This window comes from Cavia porcellus, unplaced genomic scaffold, assembly GCF_034190915.1.
Source record: "Cavia porcellus strain 051 isolate PalLab524CR breed Dunkin Hartley unplaced genomic scaffold, mCavPor4.1 scaffold_2, whole genome shotgun sequence".
NCBI classification, from domain to species: domain Eukaryota; kingdom Metazoa; phylum Chordata; class Mammalia; order Rodentia; family Caviidae; genus Cavia; species Cavia porcellus.
The window spans coordinates 120,756,036-120,765,222 of record NW_026947485.1 but is presented as its reverse complement, the minus strand read 5'-3'; positions in this window follow the sequence as shown (position 1 = coordinate 120,765,222).

The window sequence follows — 9,187 nt, the reverse complement described above, 5'->3', positions numbered from 1 at the left end:
AAAGTGTGCCTAGCAATCATACCTCATGCCTATCACGTTCTCATGAAACGACCCTGTTTCTAAGTAACACCTTATGCCCGAAAGCCAGGGCTTGCTTAGTTCTAAAGGCAATATTCCATTAAGGGATGTAATGGATAACCCTAATTTTTAATTATCACACATTTACCATAGCATGAAATATTTCTACTCAGTGGAAACCTAAACACACACCTGAGCATTCCAGCCCTTGCATTCCAGTCTTCCACTGCTCATGGTTACACACTGGCCCTAAAAAGTGGGTGGAAGCTGCTGTTTTCTTTCTTATTCAGATCTTTGAAAATGCCTAGACAAGTTACTGCAAGATTGTATCAGATGATTCATGTATTAGACAGAAAAATAAAATGACAGTTCTAGAATCTTCTTTATTCATTCATAGATTCTTGTTGAGTGCTATTCGATGTATATGGATTTAAGAAGCCAGAAAAGCAAGCTGATATTCTGCCTGAACTCAGTTTACAAATAACAGTGATAGAATTTGGAATAGATTCAGAGCAAGGAGCAGATGCAAACTGCCCTACACTAAATGAAAAAGCTCCTTGGTGACACTAAAACCTCTAGAAGCACTTAAGACCTTTCTTTCTGAAGCATCTTTGAGAAAATGCATTAACTAATGAAATATAGACTCAGCCAAGATTGACTTTTAATATTATGCGCACAATATTTGAATTACTTTTTCTTCAAACTGTGTTAGATATTTTAATCAATAATTTATTCAAGAATGAAAATAAAAGCAAATATTGTACATTGTTCTTGTAATTTCTAGCATTCAATCTGAAGAGAAAATGGATTGAAAAACATTGTCATGTTTTTGAAAATTTGATAGGAGATTCCAGCACAACTTACCCATAGGAAATGCTAAGTACATTAATGAGAGGAAAGAGTCACTGGTCTATTTTCATGAGAAGATAAATTTTAAATATTAAAATCACATTTAAGAAAAGGTTTCCCTACACAAGTCATGTTTCTATTGGCTAGAATGTCCTTTGGCACTTCAGAATGTGTGCAGTGTTGTCTAAATAAAAATGTAATTGGCCTCTACTATAAAATTAAGCCCTGAAACTGTGGCTGATTTGAAATTTATTTTTGTGGCTAGAGCATGTATCAGAAGAGATTCATTCCAATGGAGTGGCTTCAGTATTATTGTAAGTTAACTTTTAATAAAAGTAGTCCATCTAGGATTTGTAGTTTTACCTCTGATCTATTTTTTTTTGTCAATGATTTAGAAACTCAAAAGCACAAACATGCTGACCTTGATCAAAGACTGAACATCCAAGAGCTTTACTATCATCAGCATTCTCTTAAGTTTGCTGTATAAAGTTACAAACTGTATTTATAAACCTAATTCTCCACTCTGTCCCTTGGGAATGCAGGGGGCAGCTTACAAGAGTCAAAAGATACACTGAGAAGGGACAAACTCTTCCACTTGTTGGGAACCACACACCCAAGAAACCCAGGTGTGCAAAGATTCACCGTCAGTATGGTCATCAGTTAATGAAACTAAATGGTGATACATTTTCTCTTCCGAAAGAACACTCACTAGTGCGGACATTTGACAGAGCTCAAATTGTCTCTGAGAAGTTTACTTGGCTTTGTTTCCACATGTATGGAAGCTAGTCTAAAATTCAAAGTCTCTGAGTTTACTAGCCTTTTGATTTTAAAGAAAAATGTTACTTTAAAATGCTTTTTATTAATGTGTGTATGAAGTGCACGGCAAACACAGTCACCATGGAGAACTGTCCTGTATGCACATCTGCACCCCTCCCCCTCCCCCTTCCCCTCACCTCTATCCATTCCCCCCCCCCCAGGCCAGGGCCCCCTGCCTTCTCCACAGCATCTAGCTCTCTGTTTCCTATCATTTCTTAATTTTCATCTTTAAACTGTTTATACTTTGAGTTTCTCATATTAAAGAAACCACGTAACATTTAACTTTCTGAACCTGGTTTATTTTACTTAGCATCATGGACTCAAAGGATTTTCCTACAGATACCACAGATTTATCCTTCTCTGTGGCAGAGTAGTGCCGCATGGTATATAAATATATTTCCTGTATCCACTCATCTGTTGATAAGCATATAGGTTATTTCCAAGATTTCATTATTATGAATTGTGCTGCTCTAAACAGGTTGTGCATGGATCACTATAATATGATCAAAACTACCTGAGATTTCATCTTATGCCAGAAAGAACAGCTACCACCAAGAACTGAAAGAAAATCATTGATGTTGTGGCACAACAGGAACCCTTTCACCCTGTTGGTAGAAATGTAAACTAGTATTTGCACTGTGGAAATCAGTGTGGAGATTCTTCAGAAACCTGAAATTTCTAAAAATGGAAATTCCAGCTGAGCCAGCTGTACCTTTTCTGGTTATCCTCCCACAAAGAGTAAATCAAAGCATGTTTTCAAGGAGCCAACATGCCTAAATTCTCCCGTTGTCTGCAACATCAGTGTGACGTTGTGAACATAAAACGTAAAACACTCTGAAGAAAGGGGAGAAAGAAGAGGAGCAGGAAGAAGTGAGAAAAAGAAGAGGCAGCAAAACATTAAAACCTGCTGCAGCTTTCACTTCAGGCCGTGGGCTTGCCAAGCCTGCTGCCCAAGCAAAGTCTTCGGGCCAAGCTCGTCCCAGGCACAGACAGCCACAGTGCTCCTGTGGGGCATCTTCCTAGGGTTCACAGAGCTGGAGCTGGGCCAGGCGCGGCCTTCCCGCCAGAGCCGCCATCCAGGTGCCTGTCTGCGGGTTCCTCCCCACAGGAGTGGATTCCAGACAGTGCCCTGGCGAGGACTGCACACCGGGGCAGCTGGAGAGGAGCTGCAGATGAATGCAGCCTTTAGAGGGGGATTCTCTCCCAGGGATCCAAGAAAGAGAAAATGCTTAGACTTAGTATTTTGTCCTAGTGGTTTTTCATTCTTGTTTTACCAAGAAGAAAGTTTAGAAACCAGACAAGGTAGAAATGGAGAGATTGTCTTTGAAGATCTATTTTGTCTTTTTAAAAGGAAGGGAAGGTGTAGGTACTATTTGGTGTGCATGTGTGTGTGCGTGTGTATGTACAAACAAAATATAGGAAACCCATTCCCAAGCCATCATAGCTGATGGGATTATAACACAGAACTCAGTGGTGGATTGATTACCCATTTTGAGCAGAATCCTTGGAAATTTTGGTTTCTTCTACCCTTCATTTCTGGCTCAAAGAAGTCTATGCTTTTCCCCTCCCATCATGGTATCTGTTATTTCTCCTATTAGTCTGAAAGTTGACAAGCTGGCTTTTTAGATCAGTATCTTTGTGGCTCCCCTAGAATCTGCTCCAGCAAAACCTTTTTTGGTGCCAGCAAAAACACCGTTAGGTTTTTCCTCACCACTGCTACTCCACCAGTAAGACCTCCCTGGGTGCTGACTCGGCTCTGTACCACATTTCCAGGTTTAGGTTCTGAGAACCTGTGTCTGGAGGTGACTGGAACACCTGAAATTCCCTGCCCTCCCTAAGGCTGGGCCCCAGCCTCACCTCTGCTAAAACTGGGTAATTTTGTACCCAGCAATCTGACCAAAGACCTAGACAGCCTCTGTGGCCCCTGTACTCAATAACTATTTCTCCTGCTCCCCGCCCTCACCTGCCTTGCCTGGTCTTTCTCCTAAGACATCAGAGCAACAAAAGTTCATTCAAAGAGCTCCCCCTACCAGGCAAGCTTGAGGTCCTGAGTTCAGTCCCAGAACTCACACCAAAAAAATGCTCTTCCTGTTGTGCGCACCTTTTTCACTAAAATGCAATTAACAATTAGCAGACAAAGTCCAGGAATTGTTGCTGCAGTATGGAAGTTGCTGGAATGAATGGAAAACAATTTTTAAAAATTTGAAATAGCATCGCAGAAGAATTAGCAAGAAAGAAAATGTGTCATTTGTTTGGAATGGGGAAGTAATAGTAGGCATCTCCCTGAAGACTCCTCATTGCATACAGGTTTCATCAGATTTGTCTCAGACAGGATCAGTGTCCAGAGGCTTGTGTGTCTGGATCAAGTGTGAAGGCAGGAGGGGTTCAGGGTGCTAATTCCATCCATGTAGCCTGGCTTTACAGGGTGAGAAGAATCTCTTCACAGTATGATGCAATTTTGCATTCTGCGGGCAAGGGAGACTAATTTTTCAAGGAATAAGAGGCATAGAAATAAAAGTTCCATAGCATGCTGTGGATGCCCTTTTGGTGTGGGTGGTTAACTGCAAAGGCAAGGGAGATTCTCCTGGGCCAGGGCCAGGGCCTGTCTATCCACTTGGGTAAGCATTTTACGTGCCTGAGAAACACCAATTGCAGGCCTGGGGAGATTTTCCATGGCTCTATTCATCATGGTGGTTTTTGCTGTTTTTTAAATTTTTTTTCCTGGACAGCCTTGCCTTTCAACCCTGCTGGCACCAGTACCAACAACGGCGCTTGTATCTGGAGCCATAAAAGAGCCTCCTTCAGGCCCTGAACTCCTCTGTCCAGTGTGTGCTCCTTTACAATGATTTCTTCTCCTACAGTGTTCCACTGGAGAGGGAGTCTGTCACCTACAGCTAAGAGAGGAGATAGGGAGGGGGAAGAGAGAGGAGAGAGGTGAGTGAAAGACAGGGAGAAAGGAGAGAGGAAAGAGAGGAGAGACAGGAGAAAGAGGAGAGAAAGAGAGAACAGATCTGCAGAGAGAGACAGAAAGAGGAGACAGAGGAGAATGAATAGAGGGAGAGAGAAAGAGGAAGAAGACAGAGGAGAGAGAAGAGGGAGGAGAGGAAGAGGAGAGAGAGGAAAGAGAGAAGAGAAGAGGGAGGAGAGAGGAGAGGCTGTACACTTGTGCATTCTCTGCTGCTCTCCTCTGTTTAGTGGCGTGTGCTTCTCGAATCCTCTTTAAACACTGAGAACAGCTGCTTCTGTGTTCAGCAGAAGGGTTTGCAGCTTGATGTTAGAAACATCTGACAGGGTCTTTTGGTTTGCAGTGAGCTTTGACCCAGGCAGCTTTTTATCTCTGCCTTAGAAACTGAGCTCTTATCATGGGGCAGGCGCCATGGGCCCCCAGGTACCTTCCTGACAGACAGGGCCCGCAGTCTCTGCTGTCTGTCACAGGGCTTGACTTCCTCAGAGGGAGGAGGCTTCCAGCTGTTTACTCCTCCAGGCAGAGGAAAAGCCTGCATGGAAGGCCGGCCACTGCTGCCTGCAGTCAACAGCAGGTAAACAGCAGTAAGCCATGAGCTGCTGCTGGCCAGGGCACCACTCTCTTTTTGCTGTGGTCTCTGCCCTCTCAAGGAGTTGAAAGTCGATTTGGAAGTGAAGATAAACTGCAAAGCACTGCCTCCTGACTCTGCATGAGTCTGCCTGGTTTAGACCGGTCTTCCAGTTGTGCAGAACTACAGCAATAAACAGACTATTCAGAAAGCACAGAGTGTGGGCTCGTGGTGGCAGAATATTTTGCTTAAAATCTGTTTAAATGATGCCATGAAGAATTTGGGCATTGATCCATTTCAAGCCATGTGCTGTCTCAGGGGTGGCAAACATAAAAACGTGCTAAAATTGCCACGCGGGTCAATTTTAAGATCTCTGTCTCCCAGCTCAATTATGATTCTGTTCCCTACCACTGACAAAAAGCTACCAGCTACCAACACAGTCCTCCCACACACCTTTCTTATTGGCACCTCCACAAGAACTAACAAAATAAAACCCTTTCTTCTCGCAAAGCAAAAACAGCCTCTCACTTTGATATCAGCTTCCGTCCTCCCCACTCAAATCTTATCACACCATGAAAAAGAGATGGGGTTCTTGACATTCTCTTTTTATAAGGCCACCAATTCCCGAGTCTGTGGTGAATTTCCAGCGTCCCATCAGTACAGGCCATGTGACAGGTTATGGGAAGAGTCATAATTGACAAATACAGCTTCAAATCAGGATGGAGAGCTTTAGTATTTATTGCATTTATTATGTGCCAGTCCCCAAAGAAGACCTCACGTATTTATCTCATTTAACCCTAACAAGAGGCTGGAGAGCTCACTGTGATATCACCTCCACATTCCTTGTGAGGAAGCCAAGCACGCACATCTTTAAGTACTATGCTATCATGGAAGGGCCCAGGCCACAAAATCGCACAAGCTGAGCTCACAACTCATGCTTTTTACTACTAAGTTGATGCAATACACTTCTTTTATTAAACGATCCACCTTTTATAATGTGGTAAACTTTTTGAGAAGTCAGGAGGCAGACAAGAACAAAAAATGAGGCCTCTTGTTTTTTTTTTTTTTTTTTTTTTTTGGTTGTTGTTGTTTGCCAAACGCTATTTGCACAATCGATCTGCAACTGCAATGTGCACAACTTCCCCCAGTACCTCCTGCTTTTGCATAACTCAGATTCGTGAAACTGGACTCCATATTCCCCATGCACAGATGTTTGGGGTCTCCTAAGAGTTAAAAGACACACAGATTCTTCATTGGAAAGTGCTGACCATAGCAATTTTTTACACAAATGTCCACACGAGTGATAAGATTAAGGAAATATGTCCTTTGGTTGTGACTTCAAGTCCCAGGCACCAAGATAACCAGCAGCGGCCCAAGACATCAGACAGCGGATGTCAGAAGGAGCCCTGGATGTCAGAGCCCCTGGCGAGCACCCCTGTGCAGTGAGACTAGACAGGCCTGTTCTCAGGGCTACGCTGATTGGTTCCTCCTTATCCCTCCTGGGTAGCGCTGCAGACTTCCTCTTTATCTTTCAAAGCTCCAGAAACACAGCAATAATGGTGGCCTGATCAGTGGCTGTTTTTCTAGCTTGAACCCAATACCCAAAGGCATCTGCCTCATGCTGTGTGACTTCCCTGTCTCCACCCCAGCCTCCCCCTTTCCACTCTCACCTCCAAACCTTTATTCCACTTCCCTTTGATAACAGAGCCCCCATCTCACTCAGGGTTTTCCCAGGAAGATAAAGCCCGGAGTTTCATCTTCACCTGGATCACCCAGTTTTGAAATCGCCTGGGACTAAGGGGGAGGGTTAAGGAAAAAAAGATAATATAGAGTCAGCCCTAGTGGGGGAGAAAAACACAAATTATAAGGTAAAGAAATGTCACATCCATGCATGCAAAGTTCTCTGAAAGAAGAGACTAAATCTACTGGGGAAATTTGTTCCATGTCCGGAATAGCAGCACCAGTGAGGTGCTCATAATTTTGTAAAGTAGGCCTTAAAGAATAAGCAACAAGATTTTAAGAAAAACAAAAAACAGGACAAGTACTCATTCTAAAAAGCAAGCACAACGTGAGTGAAATCGGCAAATGAGGACATGAGGGTGAAAGAAAAGACTCCAGTGATGGAAAATCCAGCTAGCAGGGAGAGCGGACCTAGATCTGGAAACCTCTGAAATCCCCCTCTTACCCTTTTCAGGGATAGGGGTGCACCCCAAGCAACGGCAGCTGAGGAAGACTTTTTAAAGTAGCTTGGAATGCAAGTTTCACTGCTGTAATAAAGGACAAACCAATAGTGTCTAAAATGACCTGAAAACAGGTCCCCCAGTCAGACAACTCAAGAACAAGCAGTGCCATGTCACCTTGGCACAATCCCTTCCGTTTTATGGCTCGTTGTCTGAAATCCATGGCCTGATCCTGCCTCAGACATCACATCCACAGCAGGAAATGAGTTCACCAGTCTGAACCTGCGTCCCATCAATAACCTCAGACAACAACCTGGCCCCAGGTCACATTGCTCCAAGAGAGGCAGGGAAACATTCTCTTCTGTTGTACCAAAGAAAGGGAGAGGAAATGCTAGGTAACTGCCAATTGCAAAGAATACCATTAGCGTTAACTTTGTTTGGAAAACATTTTGTTACAAAGGGAACAGAGAAAAGGAGGTCCACTTGGAGAATATGGAGCAGGCTGGATGTGGGCAGAGGAGCCCAGTGAAAGTGGAGAGGGTAGCAGCAGTGAGCAGAGGACCATGTTGTAAGCTGTACATCCTCCTGCCCTGGACCCTGGCATATCCAGTACCCAAGCAAGGACCTCCCAAAGCACCACTTTCTGTCTGCAAAGCTAAATCCCTCCACCGAGCAGTCGGGGCTGCGAAGAGTCACTGTAGGACCCTTCTGGGACTCTGTGTGAACTCTTGCTGACTTCTGGACATTGTGGATCCCGTTGCTGTTCCCTGTTGCTCAGTGTCACAGTGTCCTCCTGAGCTCCAAGCAGTGAATGGGGTGCAGGCTGGCGGGAGGCATGGGCAGAGCAGGGAGATGAGTGTGGTCCTGAGTAGCAAGAGCTTCTCAGTTTCCTCTGTGGCACTGAACTCTAACAGTGATTATGGTCTAACAGTTACCTACATTTTTGTTTTGCGGGCTGATTGATTTCCTGCCCTGCGAATTATGAACATGTAAAAATATTTGTCTATGGTCTTTCAGAACAAAAAGCATAACCTCCGTCCAGCTGTCTGATCCCCCCCACCTGAGTGAAACATGCACATTCACATTTTTTTTGTGTGTGTCTTTTTCCTTTTTATCAGTACCAGGGATCGAACTCATGACTGCCTGCTTGCAAGGCAGGCGCTTATGCCGCTGAGCTAAATCCCCAGCCCCGCACATTCACATTTCACTGTGAATATTATGTGGCTACAAGTCAAGAGTTCTTTCTTTTCTTCTGTGCCCAAGAAAGTAAGAAAGCGGAACACAGACACATGGAAATCACTTGATACTTGTAAGTTTTGATAACTTACCTGCTCGCATTCATAAATAAGTGAATGACTTTGTGAAAATAAACAAACACTGAACTCATTCAAGCAGGTAATAATGCTAAGTGTGCTAAGAAACCACCACTGAGTGGGCTTCTGCCTGTGCTCAACTCAACCTGTGTCCTAATGAAATGGTTTCTGTCATCACTGTTTCTATGACAGGGACTGATTTGGTTCAGAGGGTGCTCCTGTCTCTGATTCTCTGTGCGAGCTGGTCTTTATGTCTGGAATGCCCCGATTCACTGCTTTAAACATCCAGAAGCAGCTCACACGCCCCTAGATACCTACCCTGAGAATTACTTTAGCTCTGTGTCAGGTAACCCGAGCATTCAGAGGCTGGGACAAATACAGCGAAGGCTCCATTCATAAACGTGGTTCTCTCCACAATTCTGATTGCAAACTGAACTGGACTGGACGAGAAGGGGATTTAATTTCTCTCTCAGGTCAA